Raw genomic sequence first — 19,303 nt, forward strand, 5'->3', positions numbered from 1 at the left:
TAAGACCACCAGGGTCAGGCCTCTTGGGGGGGGGGGGTCCTCGAGGTTTTCTCCACGCTTATGTGGCAGGAGCAAAGCTCTATAACTGTGCAAAAGATTCGTGTTTGTACATTTAAAAAAAAAAAAAAAATGGATGTGCCCAAAGATTCTGGGTGAGACTTCCATGGGGACTCTGTGGTTCTACCCTGACTAAAACCTGGCCCAGGAGGAGGTATACCAATGTCCAATATTTCGATTTCCTAGCACTCCTCATGTAAGGTCTGGACTCCATCCTACAGTAAGTACAGCTGCTCAGTGACTGCATGAGTGAGCGAGCGAGGGAGAGGGGGAGGGGGTGACACATTAAGGGACAAGTCCTATATTTGGCCACCTCTGTGGGTGGGGCAACAAGAATGCGTTATCTGTGTTAACCAATAAACAAAATAAGTCCATGCTAAACAGATAAGTAGATATATACTGGTAGATAAACAAACAGATAAACAGATTACGGTAGACAAACAGTAGATGAACATACTGCTAGTTCTTTAAAAGAGTGAGTGGTATTGCAGAATGAACTGGGTTCAGTTCCCCCCCATCACTCATAAACTCTCTCTCTCTCTCTCTCTCTCTCTCTCTCTCTCTCATAACCACCTATTGCCTTATCAGTTCTGTGTCGTTCATGATTCTGGACTAGTTAACCAATTTGTGCCCATTTTCCCCAAAGTAGGACGAAACTAGACATTTTCAAAAGTTAATAAAAGGGGGACGTCAGGGTAACGGACCCATGAGCTTTGCGACTATGAGCCGCTAGGCGAAGGGCAGTAGAGTTAGTACTCTTCCTTCACACCTTCCTTCAAACGGGAACCATGGACACTAATGGGTTAAGTGAAGTGCGTGGTAATTAAGAAATCAAGCAACGTGACTCATTATTAACTAGGCCAGGAAGTAACCCTTTTAGCTGATGTCTTATTATTTAGTTACTGCTATCGTCACATTTTATTAAGCTTAGATCTATCGTACTGAAGGGACTAAGGAGAATGTAGCGGGGATGAGAACAGCAGTTAATCCCATGACGGATACCTGTATTTTATCTTTGTCAAATTCAAACAAGTTTATTCAACTTTTAAAAGATACTGAGTAGTGGGGATGTTTATTATTGCGATATCTATACCCACGTGATCGAAACGTCTTCCGTGAGCTACTGTAAAGATCATCATTTGAAGACAGCAAAAACTCACTAAAACAAGAGGAAGGACCACCCGCACCCATAAACTGGTGAGCAGAAAAAATAATGAAGCTGAGATGGCCAAAATTCTTACTTTCTTTGTGTCAACATCAACAGCAGAATATCCATGTTTGTTGTCTCAAGTTTCCTCAGTACATATATATGATGATAGAGCAATCAGTGACACTGTGATCAGTGAGATGTTCTATTTGCAATGAATTAGCTTAACATCAGCAAAACACCAACACCAGATCGAATGTGTCCAAGAGTCTTGAAGCAAGTGAAAAATGAAATATTGAAATCTTTGGCTAAAATATTCAGCACAGCACCAGGAAGTGGCGCTGAACCACATGACTGGAAGCTAGTGAATGTAACAGTGCCAGTATAAAAAAAAAAGGGGGGGGGGAGCAATGAATCACAGCCTCGAAATTAATACCCAATTAGCTTAGAATCAGTAGCATGCAAGTTATTGGAAACCATCTTAGAGACGAAACAGTCAAGAATTTTGAGGGATATAATCTCATTAACGACTCACAACATGAAATCCGGAACAAGCAGTCACGTCTTACAATTCTCCTTGACTTTTTCAATATTATACGCATGATGAAACTAAATGTCTTGATTTCCAGAAGGCTTTTCTCCATAAGGGTGTTGTAGAATAACTTAAATCCGATGGTATCAGAGACCAAGCAAAAAAATTATTGAAAATTGGCTTACAGGATGTAAACAGAGAGTTGTACTTTATGGGAAAGAATCGTACCAGATGACTGTAACAAGTAGAGTGCAACAGCATAGTGCCACATGGTTCAGTTTTGGTCCCTGTTCTGTTCTTATTTTATACCGGCATTACTAGTAAAGATTTGTGCTGCAAAATCTCCAAATTTGTTGACACTACAAAAATCGGTAATAGAGCGGATACGCCTGAACCAAGAATAATGACTCAAAGAGATGTAGATCAATTAATTGACTGGGCTCAAGCGTGACATATGGGTTTAAATATAGACAAATTCAGTGTTTTGAATTCTAGGAGTAAAAATGAAAAATTTACGTACAGTACATTATCAATGGTATTCAATTCCAGATTGTGAATCAGGAAATTAATTTAAGAATAATAATATAAAAATGAATTGAAATCAAGGCAATAGTGCAGGGACGCAATAAAAATGTAATAAACCAGTCAGATTTATAGACAGAAATTTTTTATTCAGATAGAAGACTATCATTCTCACCTTGTACAGTTCCTTAGTATGGCCTTATTTATAGTATTGTGTTTAGTTTTGGTCACCTTATTATAAGAAAGATGTTGAGAAAATAGAGAGAGTGGAACAGAGAGTTACAAAAATGATACCCAGATTAAGGAACAAACTGGGTTAAAAAGAGCTGAAGTTATTTTTCTTGTCAAAGCTCATATTACGATGGGATTTAAGTATAGAACATATTTTAGGGAAATGACATTATGCTGGAAGACAAGTACTTCATAAGAAACCAGTCAATTTACACTGGAAGTAATGGCTATAATATCATCGGTAAACATTTCCAGTCTAATGAAAAAAAAAAAAATCTATCAAGTTGTCCTCAAATTCGAACAAATTGCCTACAAATGTGGTAGAATTATAATAATGTTTAGAAGTTGATTGGATAAGTATCTAGCCTTGAATACTCAGTTACATGGCTCATGGCTGAATGATTAGTCTGGTTTACTGAATTTACCTTTCCTGTAGACTGTGGAGAAGATAGAAGGAGTAATCCAGAAATACTGTTAATTTTCCCTTACATATTCAGTTAGCGTGGGATATATATATATATATATATATATATATATATATATATATATATATATATATATATATGAGCCTGTGGTACAGTGGTAGGGTGTGCGTTTCGCACGCTGGTGAGCGCGGGTTCGCCTCCCGCCAAAGTTGTAAAAACTTTGGGAAGCGTTCACCAAGCCACTTGCTACTTTGGCGGACACAAGGGGTGCTGTGGTTGAACCAGTGTCGCATACTAGTATGCTTGCACCCAATCGGCTTAAGGCGGGCCGATTACACTTGGTTCACAGACTACACACACATCCAAAGCCACTACAACACTACAATCACACTCACAAGCACTTCTCACCCTACATACAGTCTCTACCACACAGCCTAAGCCACTATGGTCAGAATCAAATATGAAGTCCGTTTGGGTGGGGCCCGCGTGGGGATTTCCCTCTCTACAGCTCTGCCAAACCTCCTCTCTCTCTCTCTCTCTCTCTGTTGATTGAGAAAGTTTTTATATATTTATAAGTTGTGTTTTCTTCTATATTGTTTTGACTTTTTTTCCACACCACCACTGAGGTAAAAGTCAGGGAGGAAATGACCGGTCACCTGCAGTCTGAGGTGGGTGTCCTTGACCTCTGGCAACGTCGGTAAGCGACGTTGTCACGTGGTGTGGAATTTATACAAATCATTGCTATTATCCTAAAAAACGACACATTCATAGCACTATATAGCCTTATTTAATATATTTAATAATTACAGAATATTTAATATACAATTTCAAAAAGTAAAAGCTGACATATGACAGAGAGAGAGATAGGTACTGGGGTTGATGCGACAGAGCTGTAGAGAGGGAAATCCCCTCTCGGGCTCCACCCAAACGGACTTCATATTTCAGTCTGACCATAGGTAGAGATACATTGGCTGTTTCGTTCCTGCTTCGGTAGGGATAGGCCGGTCCTGCAGTGGACCTCAACGGATGATGATTATATATATATATATATATATATATATATATATATATATATATATATATATATATATATATATATATGTATATTAATCATTCTTATGAAATTTTCAGACAATTATTCTTCTGTGCTGAGTTGTGGTTCTTTTACGTTTTTCTGCCTGTCTGGGCTGGAGTGTTTGGTGGGCGGGGGAGGCCTTCTCGCTTTGCTATTCTTATCTTCAGCTCATAGAATCAGATATCATAAGCATACTCTTTCTTTTAGGAAACGGCCCCGAAAGGACTGTTATGTCTATTGCTGTACTGTACGCTTTCCTTCTACTCCCGTGTCTATAGGCTGAATGTGAGAATTTTCCCTGTGAACCTGACCATCGACTGATTGCTGTACAAATCGATTTACTTCATTCTTGTTTCTTATTTAACCATTCAAGAACCAAATTCATTACAGAGCGAAACTCTGAGTTGACTCTGTCCAATGATTTTGACCTTCAACATATCCCTGTAACTTTGACTTTTGGCTGATTGTTCATCAAATCGAAGCTCTTTATCCTTGTTGTAACCAGAATCCATCCAGAAAGATATCTCATTATCAGATAAAAACTGCTTAAGCTGACCGTGTCTTGTGATCAAGACCTTTGACCTACTGTTTTCAAAAAAATAGATCAAGCTTTAGGCCAGTGGTTCTTAACCTTTTTTGAGTCACGGACCCCTACGAGACTCGGGTGAAAGCTATGAACCCCTTCCCTACAAAACTGCACATAAGCACAAACATAGCGTTTTGCATGCCATGAATATACTTTATTTTATTGAAAACTACCTCACGCAGTGTATCACAAAGTATAAAACAGTCTTTACAAGGAATTATGTTTCTCACTCTTTTTCATGCAAAAACTAATGGCCACTCGAAAAAATGAAATACATCCAACTTGAGCAAAAAAAAAAAAAAAAAAAAAAAAAATTTAATTCTGCTCAAAAGTTCATTTCAATGAGAGGGTTGTTGTTGTTGTTTGGCTTCAATAAGAAGATGAAATTGTGGTCTTTGATAAGGCAACACACATGTCATCGTTGACATCCAGTTGTTTTCGACTTTTCGTTTTGATACAAGCAAGCGCTGAAAACCCTGACTCGCAAAGGTATGTAATAGCAAACGGAATCAGAGCACCGATAGCTTGCTTTGCCAGATGAGGGTAGGCTTGTGTCAACGAACATCAGAATTCTTCAAGACTTTGATTTTTTTCTTCTTTTGGGGGGGAGGGCAGCTAATGATGCCAAACGTCATCATGCAATATCGCTAAATTGTTCTCAATTATTCTGACCTTCACGGACCCCCTGAATCCCATCCATGGACCCCCAAGGGGTCCATGGACCCCAGGTTAAGAACCTCTGCTCTAGGGTGATTACCAACTCATTCATCAAATTTGATTCAAATCGGATCAACATTGATATAGTTAGCTTTTTTACGCATAGACAGATGGGTAGAACTTTGAACGCACACTGTGACCTTGACCTTTAACTGAATGTTCTGAAAACTGAATCACTTTGTTCCTGTCGACCGTTCTAAAAGGTTTAAAATCAGATCAAACCTGTTTCAGATGACTTTCCTCTGTGACCGTTGACTTTTCCCTGTGATGTTGGCCTTTGACTGATTGATCTCAAAATCGATTAATTTGATTCTTCTTTTATCCTCAATGATTCCAAGAACGTTCGGTCCAAATTGAATGAAAAACATAAGTTGTCCTTTTCCTGTGACCTTCATCTTTGGCATGTTGCCGTAAAATGAGAGAGAGAGAGAGAGAGAGAGAGAGAGAGAGAGAGAGAGAGAGAGAGAGAGAGAGACTCTTTGTTTTCAAAACTGAAACACTGAATTATTATCTTACTCTGTTTTTCCTCCAAGTTTGATGCAGGCTGAATGAAAACCCTATAAGCTGATATTGGTACGTCATCGTTTGATCTGTCTGTAGGAATCACTTCTACCAACAGAGAGAGAGAGAGAGAGAGAGAGAGAGAGAGAGAGAGAAAAAAAAACTTTACTTGCGTAATCCTTTAACCCATCAACAAAGTTTGGTAAATTCGGATATGAGTTATTGTGTTAGCACACACACACACACACACACACACACACACACACACACACACACACACACACACACAGTCAAAACACTTTCATTCCACGAGCGCAGATGTAAAAATACGACACCAGATAAGTGGCAAGAGAAATCGTGGAGTTGGTTACTGGAGGAAATAAGGAAAAATAGTACCGTACTCGGCGCAGTCTGAGGGTTTATAGCCATTATAGTTTCGTGAAACTTGCTTAACTGGCTGTAAACTTATTTTTCCGATAATAATAATAATTGAGCAGAATATGAAATTATAGCAACAGTAAAGGACAACAGCTATAGCAGCAATTAAACAAAATGTATAATTATAGTAACGTTCAGCAAGATATTTACATGTGCAAGTAAGGACAACATAATAAGAGCAATAATTAGGCAGTTCTTGTGATAATACCATCAGTTAAGGAAAACAACTCCATAAGAAATGAATGGGAAAATGAAGCAAGTTGCCGAAACGAGTAATGAGCGAATAACAAAACAGCGTGAATGAATTTTACAATAATATGTACTGCCCAAGTTGGCGACGCTTTCGTAAATTAACTGTTCATGGTATTTTTTCCCCACAGACAATTATATTGGGAATAATTTTTGTCAAAGCGTTGCCAACTTTCTGATCCAGCAATATACTGGTATTCTTAGTAATTTTATACAACAGGTCAGCTCTGAAAGCCACCAGTTATTTCTTTGTTCCTCTATTTAAAACGTTAACTTTTCACAGTGTTCAAACTTCTTGAACTGAGTGAATCTTTAGACTGACTCTTGCTAATGTTTCACAGTTTTAAAGGGACGTGCTTATGCAGGCTTTAAGTCCTTGGCTTTTTCTTTCTGCATAAAAATAAAGAACACTGACCCAGCCAACACGTATCCACACCCAAGGACGGTAATTCACTCCTTACCCTTAAGAAATAGGCTGGTGTCAAGGGTAACCTCTCCGCCCCTACGGTATCTGTGTGCCACCCCAACATCTGCAACGAGAAGAGAGGCCTTGTAGTACACCAAGTTCCAGGACACACCTATTCATAGGTTGGTTTCTTTATCATATTTATGCTGACTGAAGGGACAAAGGCTTAAACAGAGTAATTCAAGGTTTAAGGGTACAAGTATAATTATTCAAGTGTTATTAATGAACTTAAACTAATGTTTAGTATTATCTGAAGAACGTTAACTTTGATTTCTTTAATGTGCAATAAGTCAGATAGTTGAGAACGTGTTTGGGCTATCTTTCCGAGTCAGCAAGCCAAATTACAGTTTTGGTATCGATTGCCGGGACACTTCCCTTTTGGAATTATATTAAATTTCTTTATTATCAAACACATGCATGCTAATATAAATTGACTGCTATTTTAGTAATAGTATAATCAATATATTTACAAATAATACTGAGTGACACAAAATAATATGAGTTGTACTGGTGATCATATTTCTTTGCAATGTAATGCACTGCAAATGAAATGTCATCCTGGCATCGTGAAAGGAATATCATCGCTGACTGATCAATTATCAAAAGGTACATGACTGATTGGCAACTGTTTACCCATAATTCATATACAAAGAAATTTATATGTGTCTACCTATATCTGTCAATTTATCTGTCTTTATCTATCTATCTATCTATCTATATCTATCTATCTACAGTATCTATCTATCTATATCTGTATGTATCTATATCTATCTATCTATGTACCTATAGATATCTATATCTATATCTATCTATCTATATCTATCTATCTATCTATCTATCTATCTTTATCTATCTATCTATCTATATATATATATATACCGTATATATTGAGGGGGGGAGAGGCTCTTCATATACATCTCTTCTCAATAGAGTGGAGTCAAAGGCCTTTCGTCTCATTAACTCTCCTTCTCTTACTGACTCCTTTCAACCTCTGTCTCTTCGTCGCACTGTTGCATCTTTATCTCTTTTCTATCGCTACTTCAATGGTCACTGCTCCTCTGAACTGTCTGCATGCATTCCTCCACCTTTACGACGGGCGCGTAGCACCCGTCTGGCAGCAAACTCTCATCCCTTTTCTGTCCAACTCTCTAATGCAAGAGTTTAACACTCCCAGTCCTTCATTTATACAACAGGTCAGCTCTGGAACTGTCTCCCTTTGTCTGTGTTTCCTGCTTCCTATGATCTCCAGTCTTTCAAACGCAGTGTGTCCAGGTATCTCGAAATTATCGGATCTTGAATTTGACTCTCTCTTGTATTTTGTTTTTCTCTTGGAAGGAACAATAATTGCGTGCTCGCGGCCTTTGGTTCCTTCTTCACATAATATGTATATATATATATATATATATATATATATATATATATATATATATATATATATATATATATATATATATATATAGTTAAATTACATAAAGACTTGGACGAAATTAAAACTGAGAAGGGCTTGCGTCGGGGAGAGACAATTTCGCCAAACTTATTTGCAGCATGCCTAGAAAGTGTTTTCAGATAGCTAGGCTGAGAGAACAAAGGGATAAACATAGATGGAAAAAACCTAAACCACTTAAAATTTGCAGATGACTTCGCCCTAATATCCAAAAAGGCAGATACATTGCAAGATATGTTAAATGACCTAAACAGAGAAAGTATCAAAGTACGGCTAAAGATGAACCAGAGTAAAACTAAAGTAATGCTTAACCCTAATATATATATATATATATATATATATATATATATATATATATATATATATATATATATATATATATATATATATATATATTTGTGTGTGTGTGTATGTGTGCGTGTGTTCCACTTCAGCCAGTATGATGTATGTTATGAGAATTGGGTGTGGATGCCCCTGACAATCTGGTCAAACCTTAATGGAATATTTACTGTCGTAAAGCGACTCGATTCATTCTAAAGCTAATGATGAATGTTTCCACAAATAACAGAAATGCACAAGAAGATATGAACCAATAAAGACGCATTGATGATATTTTCAGTCAGTTTAACATTATAAACACCGATTCAGTGCCAGATTTAGTGAATGTTGGTCAAAAAAGTACTTTTGATTGTTAAGAATACCAAAGTTGGTACGTCAAAACCAAAAGACGTTCCGCTGTACAAATCTTATCTGAGGTACAGGCGAAAATTCATGTAAATACAAAAAGGTTTCGAGGGGTACAGGGAAGAAGCACCCGGGCCACAGGATGACCATGTCTGATTGAGAACATCGGTGCCCACTAACATGTAGACACATTTGTTTCCGTTCATCTTGTCTTTGTCAAAGTACTATGACCTGAAGCTTACATCTTTTTTCATATGGTTTGGAATTTTGGTGTTACACAGACCAGAAATTGCGTGGCATTCCCGAAATTTTGCCCTGTATTGCATTTTCAGTTTGACTGGGATGGTGGCACCCTCGTTTCTTCTTTGTGCTGGCGAAGGAATTATACAGTGTTTGAATACGTGCAGTGTATGGAGAACGAGGGAGTCATTACCCTCGATAGTGGTGGTCCTACACTCAGAGGAAGATTTCAGTTCCATATACCATTTATTCTCCAGAATGATTAGTCTTCCAGTTGTTCTTTTTTTCTTTTTTATGTTTTAACAACCTAACCTAACCTCACCATACCAAACCACATCTAACAGATTAGCCTAACTAACACACTAACCTAAAGTGATACAAAGATAACAAACCTAACCTGGACTTTTCGTTTTTCGATAAGATAAGATGGAAAAATGATACATAGAACAGAATATATGTACCCGAAGGAGAAGGAAGTGGGGGCTAGGGAGAGGAGTTGACTGGAGCCATCCATTATAGCTGGGTGATGTACTCTTGAGGGGAAAAAAAAAAAAAACAATATAGGGTTATATGCAGAGGATAATTGATATCAAAACATATCTTGAGGTTCAGGGTGAAATGTTTCCAACATCATGGACGTTTCTGTTATCATTATTAGACATGTAGGTCAATTATGTCACATGTATACGATCAGTCGCCAGGTCTAGGGAATCATATTGCTTAAATATAATTTCAAGCGTGATGAAAAAAAATCTTTACTAAATTCGTCATATTTCAAATTACTCCAGGACGTTAAACAACACCACAAAATGAAGTTAGGGTACCTAAAAACCATCATGTGATTCAGCTCTGAAAGAATATTACGAATTAAACATCTTTATTCTCTGTCACAATGTGATGACCATTAACAGGTTAGAAGTAAATTGTTGTAACTCCTAATTATTTACCAAATGAAAAAGAAGAGCACTCAGAGAGTGCCACAGTCACGCCCAGCAACTTCTCAGCGCTGAGTACTTGATCTTGTCCTGTGACTGTGACCTTCAACAGAGTACTATCAAAATCACATTACATCATTCCTGCCTGACTTTTCACCCTTATACCGATATAAGTACTATTTCGATTGACTTTGCCCAGTGCCGTCGACTTTTGACCTTTTTCTTGGATCTTGACCTTTGAATGATCTCAGTATCTAATGTCTTTATTCTTCTTTTAAACTCAACCCTTCCACAAATTTAGTCTACATGGGATAAAAATGTTTAAGCTCACATTGTGGTGTGACCTTGACCCTAAACTTATTTTCCTCATAAGACGTCAGACTTTTGGGCGATTCTCACTTAGGAAAAGATGCTGCGAAATCTCCCAACAATAAGACCGTTAATCATCTTCTTACTTCTTGTTGTTGATACTGTTGCTTAACCACGGAATATCTTGTCAAGCAGACCTGTTGACCGCAGATAAGCAACTGCTTCTGTGAGGGCATCCTACATGTACAGTACAGTACATTCGCCGTGCATGGAGCCGGCACCCATTCGTGGTAGAAAGCACCTCGTCAGAGTCGGAGGAAGGTTCATATGCGCGGCGAGGTGCAAGGAAATATGAATTTGGCTCTTGGGTGGACACCATAGCCGGTTTGCTCCACCAAGGTTACACAGCAGCAACACCATGGGTAGGCTCCTCGTCAACGCCTCATATTTTTCCGTATACAGTGGATCTACACCTGACAAACTGGCTGTTGGTGTAGTTGGAGAAAGTTAACATTATCACTGTCTCTGCATTATCATTTTATCATAACCATTATCATCACCAACATGTCCATCATCACCAAAACCTCATAGCCTACTACTGCCAGAACAGAATCAAACTCGGTTCTGCTGCATTAGCCTAACGATTCACACACACACACACACACACACACACACACACGTCCATCATCACCAAAACCTTGTAGCCCACTACTGCCAGAACAAAAACAGGAAAACTCAAAAGCAGCAGACCCACGATCAGAGATCCTTATGAAAAATGGTTCATACATTCGTTTCCTTATCATTCAGTTGACATTCAAGTCTTCAAAACGCGGTTCTGCTGCATTAGCCTAACGCTTCACACACACACACACACACACACACACACACACACACACACACACACACACACACACACACACACACACACACACGCACGGACGCATGCACGAGCGCGCGCGCGCGTGTGTAATACTGTCAACAGAATGGAGACCATTGCGTCCACTGATAGGGCAAAGTTGCTTGTTACACTTTCCAGGGGAATTTATTTTTTTGTTCTTATCAACGCTAATTGCCTCGGCCTCACTTTATTTTTAGGTCAAGCATCCTCAAACTTATGCATTTACCTTGGCCTTGTATCTCAAAACACATTTGTCGTATTTTCATTTTTGTCCGGTAGTGTGATGAGTAAGGATGGAACTTTGGGGGATGAAGTGCGTGAAAGGGTACAGCAGGGAAGGAAGGTTGTTGGTTCACTGAAAGAAGTGATGAGGAATAGGGAGGTGAGTATGGAAGTTAAGAAGTCATGCATGATAGTATTGTGATCCCTTCCATGACGTATGGAAGCAAGACGTGGACCCTACAAGAGGGGAACAAGTCAAGAGTGAGAGCAGTAGAAATGAGTTACTTGAGAGGAGCATGTGGAGTGACATGAAGGGACAGGTTGACGAATGAAGAGGTGAAGGAATGTTGTGGGGTGGATGTGGTTGTGATTGAGAAGATTAGGAGAAATACACTGAGGTGGTTCGGACATGTGGAGAGAATGGAGAACGAGAGACTGACTATGAGGGTGTTTGTAGGTGAGGTGGAGGGAGGGAGAGGGAGGGGTAGACCGAGGATGAGGTGGAGGGATGGAGTTAAGAGGTATATGAGGGAAGGGGGGTGAGTTGGGGGGAGGGTAGTCAAATGGTGGGTGACAGCGACTTGAAGGCGTTTTGTCTGCGGCCACCTTTTGCGCGATTAGGGCGTCGGGCTATAGATAGATAGATAGATAGAATGCTTTTTTTCGTCTACAGTATAAAATGGCAGGTACGGAATTTCATATGACAGGTTTGGAACCACCAGATGGCCAAATGTTACCTTAATAAAGGCACATGTTCTATTTCGCTTCAAGCACGGTTACAAGGCAGGGCGAATTCAGTTACAATGTACCACTCGGACTGTTTGGCCTGGGGTTATTTTCATGAGAGTCAAAAGCAAACGCATGTATTTATTACGAGCGAGTGAGCGTAGCGAAACAATGTTTACTTTCAGCTGAGAAATGATTGGCCCGACACCAGTCGGTCCGCTATGGTTTTCAAAGGTTATGTGAGAGAGAGAAGAGATTCTTTAGCAGGTAGTAGAAACATTCAATGAATTTTGCTTTTAGGTATATATTCGCTCGTGAGACCAAAGCAACCCCTTGGAATCCCAGCTTTCCAAAGAAATGTAACGAAGAATTCAACTGACATCCTCCACTATGAAAGTGATTTTTAAAAGATTTCCTGTTGTTGATTGCACGCGCGCGCGTGTGTGTGTGTGTGTGTGTGTGTGTGTGTGTGTGTGTGTGTGTGTGTGTGTGTGTGTGTGTGTGTGTGTGTGTGCGCGCGTGCAATTATTTCCATTCCCACTTGTAGCTTACAATATATTCCTTCAGTAAATATTAGGATAAATATGAAAATTTTTGGTCAAGTTAACATCATGGGCTAGCCCACGATGTTGTGAACGTAACGCTTCGTACTCATCCCTACCAGCAAAATGCACAGTGGAATGTTATTGCAGATAATTGTTCCATGATGTTGTTTTGCCGTGATTTAAAGCTACACACATGATTTATTTGGCGAAACTAAAAGTTGTGAAACTGGGAATTTTAAAAAAAGCAATTTCATGATTTACAGGGATTTCGGTAAATCGTCCACAGACTGTAGTCGGCAGAAATAGTGGCTGTATTATTGTTGTTTATAAAGGGTGCTTAACGTGGCGCTTGGTAGTAAGCCATATGAACCCCATTAATATTGAAGATCTCTCAAGATTAACTGAATTGTCTGGCCTAGATTATAAGCAATGTCTCGGTATGAAAGGATTCATGGAGATTGCTACTAAATCTGTTGTTACCAAACGTTCCACCTATGCTCAGTAGAACTAGCAGGTGGTCACAACACTAGATTATAAGTGACGTTGTAGTATAAGACGGCTTGGAGATTACTTGCACTCGCGTAACTGTTACATGTTTAAATCGAATAAAATGGTCTAGAGGTAGCAAGCCCAGAATACTCGTAGAGCCTGAACGACGTCCTGGGATAAAAGGAGTTAATGAAAATTACTTCTAACCCCTCTTTACCAAATGCCTCTTGAAAGCCAACTACGATTGGCCTCTTGCGAGTTTTGTGCTGCAGGGAAGCTGAAAATATTGACAATAATAAATTTCGTAGCATTAACACAAATCTGGTTTAAACAGAAAGGTATCGTGCGGAAATTGCTTTGAAATTATACCAAATACTTAATGAATAGATAAAACTATTATATGAAAATAGCATTGATATTACGTCAAGTACATGATGAACAATATTATACTTCGGCTTAGCTGTAAATAAGAAAAGTATGAAAATCGTCCATTTTTTCACAGCGATTGAGCTTTTCCTTACTTACAGCTAAACAGAAGCATAACATTATTCTGCTGGTACTTGATAATATATCAGAAATATTTTTGCGCTATATTTATAGTATTTCATTTAAATGCAATTTATCCTAGATCTGCGAAAATCATCAAGGGGCGATATTTCCAACTTCATTAAAGGTCAAAACTCGCAAATGATCAGTTGTCTGTCGGTAGTACGAGAAAAATATCAGTTAGAAAACGTCTTAGTTCTGAAGGAGCCAAAAAAGTCAGAGTAAAAGGCTGTTCCAGTTTTAAGCCGTATTGTTGGGGGCTTAGGAGGTTTCTTAACACTATTTTCATTCCTTCTACATGATTTTCTTTCAAATTAAATAAGACCTCTAGCAATAATGGGTTTAATGAAGGTTATAGCCAGACCTGTTTCCTCCAACTCAGAAAATCTTTCCTTTGATGAATAATGTTGTTAGAGAATAAGATTATATTAAAAAAAAAAAAAAGTCTCCTGATTCATTGGCATAACGTCATTAGTGCGGTGACATCTTATATAGCTTATTTTCAGGAACAGCACACGGTTTTTAGTCAACTTTAGAGAGACATTTGCCTCAGCTAGCTCAAGAATGACCATTCTAACTTAATAGAGAAAAGTAATCACTATCAATCCCTCCAGTGCCATGAATTCATCTGTTTATTCTTGCTAACACCAGACGATTTTATTATCCCTCAGAGGGGCTATTTTATACCGGGTATCTCCTGGTGACTTAACATAGCTTTGTGACTGTTGATCCAGGAGAATTGTATACAGCTTTTAATAACGTCTCCATTACGATCGGCCCCATTAGCCTGATAAAACTGTCTAGTGTTTGCCTGAATAATATAAAACAAGGAATCATTATATTGAAATGATCAATGTTTGTTACATACAGAAGCTGTTAATCTCCACTACAGAGACATCTTAATTTTCTTCCTGCTGTCACCTAACGATTATACTTTTATCAAGGTAGGACCGTTCACAGTGAACGAATTTGAAATAATCTCCATCAGCATCTTTGCTATATTTGTTTATTTATTGTATATCAGACGATCTTACTGTTGGACCTCACCAGCCGAAGGGGTCGGCCAGCAATTGCATTAGTCTCTGAATCACTCATTTTAACCAGTCACTAGTAACTAGGTGAAAACTGGACCAGAGTGGAACCCCCAGGGCGGCTCCAGCAATCATCCCTGTAAACACTAGGCGATGGTCTCAGAGATTTGTGCGATATTAACAAAGATTCGTAAGACAATTTAACATCTTAAGATTCTTTGTGAATATGAAATTATACTTATATATTCCCGGTCGTCTTAGGGCCTTCTTCTTGTTTATAGACCGAGACCATCCAAAGCTCCTCCAATAAACAGTTTGGTTCCTCTAGTTCAGGAAGGATCTTTCGTAGTGAAGAATTTAAACAATACTACAAGGTTATAAAAACAGATTTATACATATCTTATTCCAGCGAATACTGGACGATTTTATCCAGCTGATGGACACCCCACCAGTACTTTTTTTTTCTCTCTTTTATTTCTCATAATTATAGGTCAATTTATTCAAGATAGGAGAAATCTTATATGGATGAAGTGTGAAAATACTTCCATCAACTTTCACCACTCTTTTACATAAGTAGAAAAATAGTAATTGCCTTCCGCTTAGTAGACATCGGTTTTAATATTTATACATTATATATATATATATATATATATATATATATATATATATATATATATATATATATATATATATATATAATGTATAAATATTAAAACCGATGTCTACTAAGCGGAAGGCAATTACTATTTTTCTACTTATTTAATATTTATACATTATATATATATATATATATATATATATATATATATATATATATATATATATATATATATATATATATATATATATATATATATATATATATATATATATATATATGTATGTATATATATATATATATATATATATATATGTATATATATATATATATATATACATTATATATATATATATATTTATACATTATATATACTGTATATATATACTGTATATATATATATATATATATATATATATATATATATATATATATATATATATATATATATATATATATATATATATATAATGTATAAATATTAAAACCGATGTCTACTAAGCGGAAGGCAATTACTATTTTTCTACTTATGTAAAAGAGTGGTGAAAGTTGATGGAAGTATTTTCACACTTCATCCATATAAGATTTCTCCTATCTTGAATAAATTGACCTATAATTATGAGAAATAAGAGAGAGAGAAAAAAAGTACTGATGGGGTGTCCATCAGCTGGATAAAATCGTCCAGTATTCGCTGGAATAAGATATGTATAAATCTGTTTTTATAACCTTGTAGTATTGTTTAAATTCTTCACTACGAAAGATCCTTCCTGAACTAGAGGAACCAAACTGTTTATTGGAACAAGAGGTTGACTGACTGGACACCAAGAGATGGTAAGCGTAGCAGAAAAAGGCCAGACAGGAGATGGAGAGATGAGATAGAGAAATTTGCAGGGAAAACGTGGCAAAGATTGGCTCAGCCAAGGAGTTCGTGGAGAAGGTTGGGGGAGGCCTTTGTTCATCAGTGGTCTTACAATGGCTGATGATATATATATATATATATATATATACATATATATATATATATATATATATATATATATATATATATATATATATATATTGTTGCGGCATCAGAGAGAATGAGAGTGGTACAGGGGAGCCTCCAGCCACTCCCATACAGTCATTTTTCACCAAATTTTGCACACGCCTCCAGATGTGCCAAAAAATATCGCATGCAAAAATTCGTTAAACACTATTCACTTTGAAGGAGGGGGGTTAGTGAGTTAACCTTCGGAGTTTGATGGGACTCCCTGGGTGGCTCTAGGACCATTTCATATTTCAAAAATTTTATTTTTCTCTATACCAATGTGAAGAGAATCGTCTGCGTCACCTGGCAATGTAATTTTTGGTTTCCTAAAGCCATCCTGTGATTTGTAATGAATCGCAGAAAAAATCGCAAAATGACTGTGGACATGCCTGTAAAAACTCAGCAAATGTGATGCATTAAGAAATATCAATATTACCGCATCAAAAATATTCTTCTGTGTTATTGAAATGGCTTCAGATGGCTAGGAATACGTAATATCTATTACATAGTTTAGTCGTGATATTAGAGCAGCGTTTCTCAATCTTTTTACCTTCATGGAACCCTTGAAATAATTTCCATGTCTCCAGGAACCCTTAGGCTACACATATATATATATATATATATATATATATATATATATATATATATATATATATATATATATATATATATATATATATATATATATATATCACTATTAATATCTTTCTTTTTCTTGTATAAAGTTCATAAGGAGAACATAGTATATTTTTTCTGGTAACTGGTTTCAGCAAAAAATATCTTACGTTTATCTCAAGTTTAATGACAATGCAAAAACATTAATAAACAAGTAAAGATAAGTAACTGAAATCAAACTGCTTGTTCAAGAGACCTCATACGGAGGTTTTCATTCACAAAAAAAATAAACACAAATAACCAATATCATATATAACACGTGTAAACAGACGAAAACAGATAATAACTACTAGTACTACTACAATAACTTAATAAATAAAACTTAAACAAATAAAACTGAAGCAAATTAAGGCAAACAGAAGTACTAATCTTGGAAGAGAGAGAGAGAAACCCCCCCCCAACACACACACAAACTTCTTGTAAACCAACAAAAAAAATAATAAACATACTTAAACTGTTAAAATTCATATAAAATCCCTAAATGATAGGTAACATGTACTAAATAACGTGGGTGAATAGAAGACTGTATCAGCACACCGGGAAGTACATATGGGAATGATGGAGACCGTGAATGTATCCTGCACCTGAGTGAGTCACTTGATGATACATGAATCCGTCACGTATAGCTCCTGTCTACTGACCATTAAAGGCGGTTTCTCACTGGCGCCGTAAAGACGTCGCTAAGTATATTCCCTATAATTATTATATTTTTAAATGACATAACAGGTTAAGACTTTAAGATAATACCCAATAATTTTCCAAGAATATGCAGTACGTGTATAGTAAAATTACAAATATGAAATTAAACACAAATATGACTAAAAAATGTATTTACATATGATTAGCCTATCTGTCATTATTTCTTCCGGAACCCCTAGTGACCTCTCGCGGAGCCCTGTTGTAGGGTTCCGGGGAAACCTGGTTAAGAAACGCTGTATTAGAAAATGCACGGGCGCAAGAGAGGAGAACCCCCAGCCACTCCCACACAGTCGTTTTCCACCAGATTTTGCACACACCTCCAGCTGCGCCAAATAATGTCGCATGCATAACTTCCTTAACCCCTTAACCGTGGGGCATCACTTTCGTGATGCTTGAGAGCAAGGGATCATACCGCGGGGTGTCACTTTTGTGATTCTGTGTTATTTTGAACTCGCCCGGGCTTTCAAGTGGTGGCTTGTAACATCTATCAGTACTGCCAATGTCCAACACTAGTCAGCACTCCTAATCTCATCTGTACTCTCATCCATTGTTGACAATTTAGCCATTTCTCCACATTCTTGACTCCCCTCCCTACCTCCCCTCCATTACCCTCTCCTCTCGCCTGCCCAGCTGTGCTACGATAAGTAAATCTTCCCTTGTATTTTCCACTGATTTCATCCATTGAAATAAGCCCTATGTCCTATTCTTATACCAAATAATGTATACAAAAAAGAAATAAGGTAAGTGATAGTGCCATACACCTGGAATTGGCTAATTATCACCTGACAACACCTCACGTACACTCGTTTGCTAATTTTCGCTGTTTATTTCCCCTTGAATTATGCCGTATAATCTATTCTCGTAATAAAAATATATATAGGGAGGGAAGGGAGAAGCCTAAGTGATATTTACATTCACTTGGAACTACCTAATTTATTATGTATTGGCTAGATTTCCTGCCAATTATTTCATAGCTATATATTAGCAGGTGTCACAAAGCTGATGTTGGCAGTATTGCTCTCCCCCTAGAGGCAGGTCACCAGTATCGGTTTACTGTCGTCTTTCAAGGTGAGAGTACATCGGATTCACGCCTGTCAAATTCTGCTGCTTTTTCGCTCCATGCAAAGGGCCCTGTGACCTCTACCCCCTACTAAACCTCGTGTGGAAAGAGGTAAAGGGCTGACAAATGATAGAGTGTGACTACGATCTTTCTGGTGAGTAAAACAGTGCAAGTGGAAATGTAAATAATGTGTAAATAATGTACAAACAGCAAGTGAAAGCAATGAACG

At 37.5% G+C, this 19,303-nt stretch overlaps 1 long non-coding RNA gene across 1 annotated transcript in view; it reads right to left on the reverse strand.

Annotated features, from left to right (window-relative positions):
• Positions 1-6,930: 6,930 nt before the first annotated feature.
• Positions 6,931-19,303, reverse strand: part of LOC145397695 (uncharacterized) — a 340,526-nt gene continuing 328,153 nt past the window's right edge. The window contains exon 3 of the long non-coding RNA XR_013897014.1: positions 6,931-7,010. This is a non-coding gene — a long non-coding RNA (uncharacterized LOC145397695). The remainder of the gene's footprint in view (positions 7,011-19,303) is intronic.

Source organism: Coenobita brevimanus, chromosome 5 (assembly GCF_032717465.1).
Source record: "Coenobita brevimanus isolate Jiangsu-jjx chromosome 5, ASM3271746v2, whole genome shotgun sequence".
Lineage (NCBI taxonomy): Eukaryota > Metazoa > Arthropoda > Malacostraca > Decapoda > Coenobitidae > Coenobita > Coenobita brevimanus.